Raw genomic sequence first — 13,391 nt, 5'->3', positions numbered from 1 at the left:
TGATAATTTGTTCTCTTGTTAATAATTCATGAAATACTTGCCACTGAACGACAATCAAACAACAATTAATCAATCATTTTTCTTTCCAAATTTAGATTATAATTGTTCGGTTATTGTTTTCATTGAAATATTCTGGTCTTTACATTTCTTCGTGTGAATCTTATAGTGTTATTGTCTACTTTTGATATCCAAGTGCAATGAATTATCTCCCTATACAACTATAATACAAGATTTCTACACCTTACAAGTTTTTGTCAGAACTACACTGTTTTCTATCCACATTCCCGTTGGCTTATTCATCTAGTTAGTTCAGAGAAAAATATTTTATAGTGTTGTATCATCACTATTATTTGAGTATTTTTGCTGTAAAATAATTATTATCATAAATATCTTTAAGTTAGAAGCACATTGCATTGTTTAAACTCAATGTATGAGCAATGTTTAGCAAATCCAGTAGGCAATTAAAAAAAACATCGAACAAAGAGTTACTCTGCGTTTACGTAAATTCGATTCCTATATAACTTGCTATGTCTCAGTCAAATATTCAACATGTTCAAGATATTGCGCTTTTAAAGTTTAATTCAAATTTTTACCACAGTTACCAAATGGAAAATACATCATTATCAGATGATTTTTCATGATTTGATTAGAGTTTCCGTTTTCGGTTTCTTTATTGGACTTTTTGTTCTCTTTGATAGTCTTTACGTGTGTTTCATGCGGATTTTATGTTTTAATCTTTATAATTTGTTTGCAAACAGTTAGTTAGCCGTGAAGCTTGTTCCTTGTATTTTGTTTTATTGTGTTTCTATTTTGTAAACCGAGTTATCTCGTCGAAATATTGTATATTTTACAACGTACATGATACCTTAGCTTACTGTAATGCTCCATTCACTGCAGTTCAATCATTAATTACTCAATATAATTGCTCGAACTAGACATTGAATACTAAGAGATCATCAAATGTATTTGCAATTGTAACACATAAAAAGCTTACTTGTAGATAGAATTTGTTCACCTCAACATAACTTCCGCATTTAAACATTCTTTCATCTCTGTATCAAGTGAAAATTCTAAAATTTTGTTCTTTGTGACGTTGAAATCCTAAGAAATCATAATTAAAAATCAATGCAATAGGAATTTTACTTTTTGTCACCCGTATTTTTATGAAGCATAGGGTAAAGTAATTCAATATTTATTAATATTTATTATCTTACAATGGCAATATCTTAGATTTAACTGTAACAGAATAACTTGATGAGGAACTGCACGCGATTTCTATACCAGCAAAATATGTACTTTTAGCTTTCTTTCGGTAAAGTTACTATTCAATAATGCGTTCGTCTATTAACCGATAATTTGATACTTAGTTCTAGTATGCAAAGTGTAACATCTGTGTCCTTATATTACATAATAATATACATTTATAGATTTTAAAATAGTTTTATACTAATGCGATTGTTATGCAGTCATACACTTTATATCTAGTATCAATATACATCAAGTCTACATAACTACTCTTCAAATTTAATCCTTCTGCTTTACTTCCGCTACTTATTTGGAGAAAACCTTTGAATTTATAATGTTCATATTGATAAATATGCATGTCGCCAATAATGTAATTTAATCGTCTACTCGTTTGTAGGTCCAATTTTAACACATAATTAAATAAATTTGTAAGAGTAAACCGATGGTATTTCATTTCCGGACATATTCTTTATTTTATCCTGATCTTTCAGTTATAAGTAACGGTTTGCGTTTTAACAGATATGTTTAACGATTGTACAGTAAACGCTTACCTTTTCAAATAACCGATAAAATGAATACCTTCCTAGCATACATGCATAAAGACTGTACAGAATAGGCTTACCTTTGCTTCAGACAACGTTGAAGACTACAGAGACCTATATTGTCAAAAAACAGCAATTTACAATTTCGGTTTATCAAATACTATACATGTATTGTCATGTAGACTTTCCATTTACCAACGTTCTTTTGTTTCTTTCGCATTGTGAAAGGAGTATAATTTAATGGAATATTGAAATATGTCCTGTTGTTATAATAACTACCCTCTGTTATATTAATGTCCTTTTCGATAATACCAAGGGTATATTTGTATAGAACCTTCATTAAATCAAATCAATGGACGGGTATCTTTAATAGTTGTATGTTAATTTCATAACGTATTTTGGAAAGATCCATGTTTCTCAACAACAAGTAGATAAAACTTTATTTTTACACGATTTTAGTGTATTAAACATTATAAACTGAAAGACGTCAATAATGAGAATGCAAATTTTAGTAGTGAACATCTTTGACTAAAAAAGGCATACAAAAACTTACTATAGCACAATAACACAATGACGGGATGTATAAGTTCCGAGCCAAATATATATTACCAAAAATAGACTAAACAGTAAATTGTTTGGTATCCACATCTAATTTACACTAGAGTAGTTAGTTTTACAAAAACTCTGAAGCCCGGCTTTGAATGCTATTAAAAATGATGTTCAGGAAATATTTCTAGCTTACGTCCATTAGAACTGCATAACAAGGGGTAGTTACTGTTTCTTTTTTTTTTTCTAAACTGTTTTTATCGAGGCAACAGCCTCAGTTACTTCAATGGGAGCTCTGTGTCCAGTGAGGAACTTCGTCAGTTGCCAACTTGCGGAATTCGTGTTGCTTTTGCCTTTAGGAAATTATGTGGGCAAATATTTAAATATTTCTGTTAAATTTCTAAGAAGATTTTGGGTGATATATAACTCTTTTAGTCTTTTGGTTTTGAGCTTTTGGGTTGCCTTCTATTAATGTTGACATCACAGTTATTTTTATCTATCTAAATGTCAATATGACATATGACAATCTAAAATTTTTTATAGGTTTTTTTGTTACTTTTGTAGTGTTGTATTTAATGCTATTTTATATGATTTTTTCAATTTCTGTGTTGTTTCTAGAAGTCTATCCTTTCTCCCGAAAAAAAAATTATATTCAAATTTAAACCGATAAATGATGACTATTGTAATCACGTCACGTTTCAAAAAAGGCATCCACCAATCTGCCATTGTACGATTTCTTATCACATGACATAACATATAAACGTATTTTAATGAAAATAACACAGCGGGTGTCGCTAGTAAAGAAGAAACTAATTATAAAGATAAGAAGATTTGGTATGATTGCCAACGAGACAACTCTCCACCACAGACCAATTTACAAAGAAGTTAACAACTATAGGCCACCGTACGGCCTTCAACAATAAGCAAAACTCATACCGCATAGCAAGCTATAAAAGAACCCGCAGTGATGAATGTAAAACAAATGATGCTAATTTCTGTGTGAAGTGTTTTGTGGACTTTGGTTTTTTCGTAGTTTTACTTTTGTCATCGTATTGTTTATCTTCGACTTTTCGACCCCTCTTTATCATCTTCCCATTGTTAGTTGTCTTGTGTATTTACTCAATGATAAAATTAAATTCAGAAATAAAAAAAAACAATGTAATTATACGAAACTTGTCGATATTTGGCGAAGGTAAAAATAATTCTAATGAAACCAAAAAAAAAACATGAAGTAATGCACTATTTTGTTTTATTTAATTTCAAAATTGAATACTTTCTGCCTTTTCAATCTTCACTTTTAGATATAAAACGAATTATGTTCTTAGTTAAATATTACTTTTCTCTATCAAATTCTTCCAGAGAAATAATTCCATCTTTATCTCCGTCCATGATGGACCAATGATGACGCACGGTCATGTTGTCCGTTATATGCATATATTCCAAGGCTTTATTGAACTCAAACTGTTCCATCATCCCATTTCTTTGGAAAAAAAAAGAGTTAAAAATAATTTTTGAAATATATTAGATTCAATTATTGTATAATACATTAACTGTTTATAATAAATAAAAATCTTGGAAATCCCAAGGGATTTCTATCGCCAGGCATTATAGATTTGTAAAGGTACAAAGTGAAAATAAAAAATAAACCTGAGGAATTTATATGACTTTTTTACATATAAAACGCTAGTTTGATTTTGTTAAGTCACTTATTTAATTGCATAATACGTATAAATCTGATATTAATCTAATACCTAAAGATGTTCGCTCTTTTAATTCTAAATAAGTAGCTTTTTTATATAATGGAAACAAGAAGATGTGGTATGAGTGCCAATGAGAAAACTCTCCATCCAAGTCACAATGTGTAAAAAGTAAACAATTATAGAAGACTGTTTTAAATAGATTTTTCAAATTGGCTTATTAAAATATATGTAATAAAATTATGAAAAGAAAATTTGAGTTGGGAACAAAACATTTGTTGGCATTACAAAGAGGATTCCAAATTTCTAAAGAAAATAAAAAACAAGAGTAGCAAACATCCTTTAGTAAATGTTTATGGTCAGCATGAACAAGTTGCACTCGTCTTATTGATCTTTTAAAAAATAAATACGATTCATTAGTTATATTATTGTAACAGTTAAAAAACAAAAAGGACTTGGGTTTATCACCGTATGGTCTTTGGAAATGACATCTTAAGCTGACTAGATGTTTGGTGTGGTTCTATCTTTAGTTTTTGGTGAATTGTTTTGTGGAATTTTTTGTAAACCATTCATTTAATGAATCTATTGTTAGATATAATTGCACATTGTCAACCAATGACATAGCTTTACACATACACACATGTTGCGACAACAAAATATTGAGCCAAAAACGTTTGCACTTAAATAAGAAATAAGAAGAAAAAAATCCAATCTAGTGATGCATTACTACATAGGCTTTTGTCTAATCGAGTTTTGAAATGTATCCTTCTACATTATCAAGTGTCTTATTGTGTTTTGAATGATGCCTAACTACTTCACTATTTGTCTAATAGAGTTTCAATGATAAAAAAAAGTAAAATCACAAAAATACTGAACTCCGAGGAAAATTCAAAACGGAAAGTTCCTTATCAAATGGCAAAATCAAATGATAAAACACATCAAACGAATGGACAACAACTGTCATATTTCTGACTTGGTACAGGCATTTCCAAATGTAGAAAATGGTGGATTGGACCTGGTTTTATAGCGCTTAACCTCTCACTTGTACGACAGTCGCATCAAATTCCATTATATTGACAACATTGACCTACTACATCCTCTAGTGTTTAATTGAGTTTCAATGATGTTCTTCTTCATAACCAAGTGTCTAATTGAGTTTCAATGTTGTCCTACAAGATAACCAAGTGTGTAATCGATTTTTAATGATGTCTTTCTACATATCCAAGCGTATTATCAAGTTTGAATAATGCCTTTCCACTCCACGTCTTGTCGAGTTTGAATGAAGCCCTTTAAAACCCCAAGTGTTAAATCGGGTTTCATTGATGTCCCACTACATAACCAAAGCGTCCAATCGAGTTTCAGTGATGCCCTACTACATAGCTAAGTGTCTATTCTAGGTTCAATGATGTTCTACTACATACACAAGTGTTTAAACGAGTTTCAATGATGTCCCACTACATAGCCAAGGGTCTAATCGAGTTTCAATGATGGCTTACTACATGATCAAGTGTCTAATCGAGGGTTCAATGATGTACTACTATAAAAACGAACTGTCTAATCAAGATTAAATGATGTCCTACTATATAACCAAGGGTCTAATCAAGTTTGAATTATGCCCTTTTAAACCACCATCTATTCATCTATTTTAGTTGTGAATGATGTTTTACTTCATCGCCAAGAGTCTTTTTTATTCTTAACTGAAAGCAATACATTCATTAAGAAACATTTGTATACAAAAGTGCCATTCATATTAACAAAAGGATTGATTGAATAAACGTTAAAGGACAGCAATACAGAAAACAATATCATAGATATGTTTGGTTATAATTATTAATGATGTGACCTTTTTTTTTTAATTTTCAATTGAGAAAATCTGTGAAGTTTATACTTACTTGTTAATATCTAGTCCAATATATGTAAGATAGGCAGAAATATCTGTAGTATCAAATGTAACATGACGTTTTCCTTTGGCTGTGTAACACCAGCATCTACTTTCACCTACGTAACAACGTTTCCCCTTTGGTGCTTTACGACACTCACACCCACAACAGAATATGTTACAACTGCGATATCCACAGCAAAAATGTGTGCGAGTGCAATCCGAGCAATACTTTCCGAACCTTGAACGACAACATGCCCCGCTTGCCGTTTCCATGACAACCGACCAAATAACAAATAGAAGCGTCAACTGTAGAAGTTTTCTTTCAAGTAATGACATCTACAAAACAAGTCAATTTTAAACAAACAGTTCGTATTATATCATATTTAAATTTCAGATTATGTTGAGTGACGGGTAAACGACGACATGTAAAATTGTGGGGTGATCTCAGGTGTTCCGGAAGAGTAAGCTGATCCTGAGAAATTTCAGTATATGTTGATTGACGGGTAAACGACGACATGTAAAACTGGTTTCGTTAGATGTGAGGAAAAACAGCGACATGTCATTTTGGGTTCGACTGAAGGAAATGTTAATCACATAATAGTTCCTATGTTCTACAAAAATATTTATAGACGTCAGCTGTATGCGCGTTTCATGTGTTATACTACAAAAGAGAGGCGAAAGAAACGAAAGGGGCATTCAAATTCACAAGTAAAAAATAAACTGATAAAGGCATGTCAAAAAAGAAAAAAGACCAAAAGACAAACTACAGTTCACACAACACAACATAAGAAACTAAAGACTGAGCAACATGTACATAACAAAATACCGGGGGTGATCTTAGGTGCTAAAGACGGGTCACAACTACAATCCCGTTCTCTTTTCCTTGATTGTGACATCACCTAATGAAACTTTTCATCGAACTGTTACATGTTATAAGCAACACGACAGGTACAACATGTGGAACATGTTTTTTCTACCCTACCGCAGTACCTGATATCATCCCATTATTTTGGTAGGGTTTCTGTTGACGTTCAGTATTTAGTTTTCAATGTAGTGCTTTGTGAACTATTGTTTGTCTGTTAACTTTTTTTCGTTTTTTTTTTTTTTTTTTTTTTTTGTACGACTCTTTTTTATTGTCCTTTTGGTTTCTTTTGCCTCTTTTTAATAGCAATTTGCTGCTTACACAGACTCTATTGAACCAATAGTTCCAAACATAAAAGTTAAAGTCATCCCGTTGGAAGTTCTACGGACGCCGTCCTGATTTTGTTGGATTAGCAAGGATATATTCCAGTTAGATTAGCCCAATCGAATTATTCATATATTGTGACATTACAAACGCGGCTTAGCGGATTTTTCAAGTTCGTATTTCGAAATCTTTATAAAATAAAGGCGATTACGTATGATTGTCAACTAAACAAATATCCATCAGAGACTAAAATACGCGGATATAAGTAACTATAGGTTATCATAAGGTCTTCAACAATGAGCAAAACCCATTCCGTCTACAAGCTATAACATGACCAGGCATAACAATTAATGTGATACAATTGGCAGAATAAACGGTCTAATTTATGATAAAACAATAAACGAAAAAAAAACAAAAATGTGGCAGACAGCAATCAACGACAACCTCTGGATTACAAACACCGGGATTAAGATAGGCACATACAGAATGTCGCTTGGTTAAACCTGTTTGTGAGCACCATAACCTGGAACAGTGGTAAACATGCACAGCATGAGAACAAACTACAAATAAGTTGGGAAGCTTTTCACTCATTAGATAGGCAGATTGACATGAACAAAATAATAACCAATTATCAAAAAGTCAAGAGACATAAAGTACCGATCCAAAAGTGCTTACAGTTGCCATTGATAGTCAATTCAGCTGGTGAATTCATTACGATTTTGAGTAAATTTCGGTTACCAAATACCTACTCAATAAATAACCAGTTATAGATAGTTCAATTGAATCGAAAACGTCACTAAATTACGAGCATAGCGAACCAGTTGGGAAATATACACATCGTAAGAAGGGTTTAAAGGAACATCACTATCAGAAAAAGGAAAATTAACATGGAATAAAAAAGTCGTCGATTTTGGCGCAAATATTTGCATAGACGTTTCCTTTGAATCTAAAATATCTTTATCTATAAATGGATTATTATTACTGTTTATATCAGATTATTTTAAAGGTATCTCCCTTGACAAAATGTTTATAGTAATTTACAAACATCTTAATTATTGTGTTATCATTACATTTTCGTATTTCTATTTCTATGTAGCAACATTACAGCAGAGCGTGCATATAGTTTATCTAGCTCCTATTTGACAGGATACTCTAGAGCTTGTACTACTTATCATGATTTCCTTGACAAAAGGTTTTGCTTTCAAGGAAGTTATTAAACCAAGACTTACAAATGGGGAAGTTGGAATTATCCCGAGGAAAATTTTAGGGATACTATCACGAGTTTGTTGACTGTAATGGGAATATGTTTCGGAGATGACGGCAGATTTGTTACAAGTGTCGTAAACACAATCACGTCCTCTTTTCCTCGAATTTAACCTACCAAATAAGACTTATCACTAGGTTTGTACTGTTTTTTGCCGTTTTTTGCCAGTTTGTTTTCGACTTATGAATTAATTTGATTTCCCTTTGAATTCATTCCTTTCGTTTTTCTTATTAAGTTCTATTTTCATATAATAGCACTTGGTCGATATCTCTTCTTGTTGAATAGTAGTCCGGAGCTCCAGGGTATCATCACCTCAGTAGTCAGTGCCATGATTTAACACTAACCCTTTTTTGTAACTTTAGAAATTGTTAAGAAACTAAGATTCCCATAGTTAATATTGGCCTTAGATGGGATTTTCCTTTTCTTGTTAGGACCTTCTTTTTTAAATATTTTACATCCGTGCTGTACACAGTTTTGGATGTACAAGTTTCTAATTAAGATTATCCTATAGAAGCGCTTAGGCCGCAACAAAATTATAAATCGTAGTTTTTATTGCAAGCCAACACACCGTCGAGGTAACGGGTCGTGTTATAAATCTTTTTTTTTTCAATTAAACCGATTTTTTTTATTTTACTGAATGTCATTCATAGCAATGTAGGAACAAGTCTGTTCTTAAAGGGGCACAATGTAAGGCCCAAAGAATACCTTTAGTCTGTCCATTAACTTTATTCCTGAAACATACATTGTTACTGCAAGTTCACTCAGATCGGTAACTTGTGTTTTTCTCTTTTATTTAATGTTTTTGTTTGCTGTGTGTTATTCAGTCGTTGGCGTGGTTTGGTGTTCGCCATTTGTGATTCTCGTTTATTGTTTTTAGCATAAATCATACAATTGTTTCACATGTTGTCATGCAAAGCTTACTTTAAGGTATGGGTTTTGCTCATTTTTGTAGGTCGTACCATACCATGTAGATGTTTACAGTATTGACTGTTCGTGTCTGGTGGATAGTTGCCTAATTTTTGTACATACCACAAATCTTATTTTTTATAGATGTTGTCAACAAGAAAAGAGAGCATTAAACATTTAATCACAGTTCCAGTAAGTATATCAAGCATATTTTTTTTCTTGCAGAAGTAAGCTTTAAATGAGTGGAAAACAACTCAACTGTAAGCAGCTTTTTAATTGAATAAGATGCCTACTGTGTAGAGAGTCAAAAAATTTCACAAATATCAACCAGATTGAAAGAACCATCAAAAGTAGTAATTTATCTTATTATACGTTCAAGGATTTCTTTACACTACAAAATTAATTAATTTCATTATTTTCTGTAAAAAAAACACTTTATAGATTAATCGTTCAAAAACGATTAAAACGGTATTTGCCTGGTTTTCATGTTGTTTCGGTAGGTAGCAGATTCATAGTAAGGACCTTGAAATGTTCAGAGGAGGCCTTAATGTGAGATGTGGTAATCTATGATTATCTCGTATTATACTCTCTATGCAGCGCACTGCCTTCAATCTTTAAGAATTTACAATTTCATCCTTAGGATATTCGATGCATTATTTACATCATAATATTACCACATTGTTGGACGGTTTGTCAATCGGCAAAGAGAACAAAACATTTTGCGAGTTTTTGAAGTTTGCATTAAAATACACAATATGACCATATCGATGATATATCAATTCAACTGATTACTTCTGGGCTGTTGATACCCTTGGAGAAGTTACCTGCACCAGCAGTGGCATTGACCTAGTAGTTGTAAAATAATCAGGCGTGCTTTTCTACAAAAGACTAATCAGTGAACCTTGAATCAAAAAACTTAAAAAGCCAAATAAAGTTTAAGAGCATTGAGGATAATTTCAAAAGGTTTTCTCAAATATAGATAACTGAAGGTGATCTATTCCCTGGTTAGAGAATTTAGTATTTCGAACAATTCAAAGTTTTGGAAACAGTAAATCTATAAATATGATTTTATCTTGATATGTCATGTCAACACAAAAGTGAAGGAATCTCCACCAGCAGTGAAATCGACCCAGTGGTAAAAAAAAGTCACCAAAGACACAAGACTTATGTTTTACACGAGGCGCGATGTTCGTCTACAGAAGACTCATCAGTGACGCCCGATTCAAAAAGTAAAAGGAATCTACCAGTTTTTTTTCATATTATGTTATAGAACGAAAAAACGTACGGTGACCCCATTTTTTCCTTTGATGTTTTGAAAGCATTTTATAAGAGCTATCTTCTCGAATTCTATCTAAAAACAATCATTCATGATTAGTTTAACTTCAATTTACATAATGATACTTTTTTTTTAATTTCACAATATACATAACATTTTGGCAAAGTTTAAAAAAAATCCATAATTTTTCGTTTAAACTCCCATATATATTTGTTTACCTATCTAATTAAGATTATGATTGTTCATGTTCAAATTTTATTAAAAAAGGAAAACAGATATTTTCTATTTAAGAAAAATATGACTGAAGAAAAAAAATGGAGGCATAATAATATATAATCTATATAATGTGTTTTGAACATTCTCATCAATTGTTAATTTCATTGATTTAAAAAATATACCTGTTGATGATAGATAGATGTTCGATTTCATTACTTTACTATATAGAAAGGGAACTGAATTCATTTTTTATGTACTAATCAGATGCAGTAATGCGATTCGGGGAAAATAATTGCGTTTTAAGACTTCGACGTGTTGCCCCTTTTTCTTTTTGTCTTTTGATAAATGCACACCAATGAGGTCATGGGGATGGGGTTACATAGTACAGACGTATGCACCATAAAGACCGAAACAAAAGTCACGATCAAACAAATTAACAGCCTTAAACCTTGTCTACTCATGAGCCTCCTCATGGGGTTTTTGATTATGTGATTACTTGGCAGTTTTTATAGTGATTTTTTGATTACCAAACCAAACCAAATATTTCATGATTATTTGATTATATGATAATCTAGGGCTGTATCTTGTTTCAAAAAATAATTAATGATTATGTGATTATATTGGCAAAAAACATGTGATTATATGATTTCTTGGACACCCCCATGAGGGGCCTCACTCATGTTTATATCATTGGCATATTTTACATTGGCATTTTTTAGAAAGGTAACCATTCTTCAGATTTATCCTTCCTTTCCAATATCATTATGCATGCTATCGATTGATACAGCATAATTAGCACAGCCAACACTCATGTGTTCCTTATGAATTTACGGAAGGAGACGACCATTTGATTTTATGGAAAAGGATGGAGAAGGATTTTAAAAAGGAATATCCTGACCTGGTAAGTGATGCTAAACAAGAATTTTCAACAAGACAAAATGCGAGAAAAATTGTGTAAAAAGTTAAAATAATTACTGCGCGAAACCGTGAAAAAAATACGCAGCAACAGATAAACATTCTCCTTGCTAACTTACCCCTCCCCCAGAATGTATATCAAATTGTCGTCTACTAACTCGAACATTGCAAGAATTATAAGAATTTGAAATAAAAGGAGTTACAAAATTAAAATTTACAAAAATTTCAGAATGTTGACCCCTTTGGCTCTCTATTATGCCTCTTGCTGACAGGAACGACTTAAAAGTATCTTTGATGACATTGGAAATGGTAAGAAATAATCTCTTTATTAAGAAAATATAAAGATAATTTAAAAACACACTTACTTTAGTAACGATATACTCACTGTTACAGTAGTGAATCAAGAAACTCGCAACGTTTAGAATAAAATCCTATCAGCTTTGTATTTATATTGATATTTTTTTCTTGATGATTCACAAGGTTAACATGCACTTAATACTCAATCACTTAACATGCAACGGGGAAAAATAAAATATACATAAAACATTCCTAATCAGGATTTAAATTAGTAAAAACAACGGGAGTTGATCGTTCAAAGAATGTTAATCACTAAATCAATCACAGTTCCGTTTTACTGGGAGATTTTGTTACTTCTTTTGTCCATTTAATTGTTTAAAGTAGTGACAGTTAAATATTGTATTATTGTTATTTCGGTGATATAAATATATTTATTATTAGTAAATACAGATACATTGTATGTGTAATACAATCATTGGCAAGCGTGCTGTATCAGCCACCCGTGCTGATATCGATATCAGCACGGTTGCAAAGGCTTTATCACACCTTTAATCCGTATGACGTCACGTCATCGATTGCAGTCACTGTTGCAAAGGCTTTATCAGACCCCTAACCTGTATGACGTCATTTCAAACCTCTAACTGTATGACGTCATTTCAAATCCCCTTATATGTATGACGTCATGTCACATAAAAAACATCTACGTGAGGTACATGTATATAATAAAGTGTATATGATATGGCTTTTTCAATATCACACACCGTATCAACCCTCAACCAATATAATCCCTCGAGCAGAGCTCTTGGGATTATATTGGTGTCTCGGGTTGATACGGGTGTGATATTGAAAATGCCATATGATATTCTCTATATATCTCTACCAAGATGTCATTATATGTAATTGGAAATCCTACACTTATCATGCTTTGTCATAAAATAAGATCAAATTGTTGAAAAAAACACCCTCATACATTTTCAATATACATCATAGACATTTGTAAATTAGACTCACCCAGTTGGACTTTATTTTTACTTACTGCAATACTAAATTCTGAAAATGGTCAACAAACAGTAAATATTGCAAAAAAGTATTAACAAAAAATACCAAACTCCTAGGTAACTTTGAAATAGGCAAAATCCACAAAACATGACTGACGCTGAAACAAACCTTGTATATATTTGAAACTTTTACATATTGTCAATTTTTAGGGAAAGAGAATGTACATGTACCGTTATATGATGAATATGGTAATGTTATGAGATTTTACAAACGGTATACATCAATCCGTATTATCACATGACATGACAGATCAACGTGTTTTAAGGATGTCTGCTCCTCTGTTGCAAAATAACAAGCAGTTTGAAAGACTGTCATGAACTGATAGTATATAAATAAAGGAACTAAAAAGCAAATAAAAAA

The 13,391-nt window shown here is 31.8% G+C and overlaps 1 long non-coding RNA gene across 1 annotated transcript; it reads right to left on the bottom strand.

Moving 5' to 3' along the window:
- Window positions 1-3,580: 3,580 nt before the first annotated feature.
- LOC127721231 (uncharacterized) lies at window positions 3,581-12,156 on the bottom strand. The gene is made up of 3 exons (XR_007991085.1): window positions 12,041-12,156; window positions 5,923-6,248; window positions 3,581-3,813 (listed from the first exon to the last, which is right to left on the bottom strand). It is a non-coding gene; the product is annotated as an uncharacterized LOC127721231 (long non-coding RNA).
- Window positions 12,157-13,391: the final 1,235 nt, after the last annotated feature.

This window comes from Mytilus californianus, unplaced genomic scaffold, assembly GCF_021869535.1.
Source record: "Mytilus californianus isolate M0D057914Y unplaced genomic scaffold, xbMytCali1.0.p SCAF_12, whole genome shotgun sequence".
NCBI lineage: Eukaryota > Metazoa > Mollusca > Bivalvia > Mytilida > Mytilidae > Mytilus > Mytilus californianus.
This window is presented reverse-complemented; position numbering and strand designations above follow the sequence as displayed.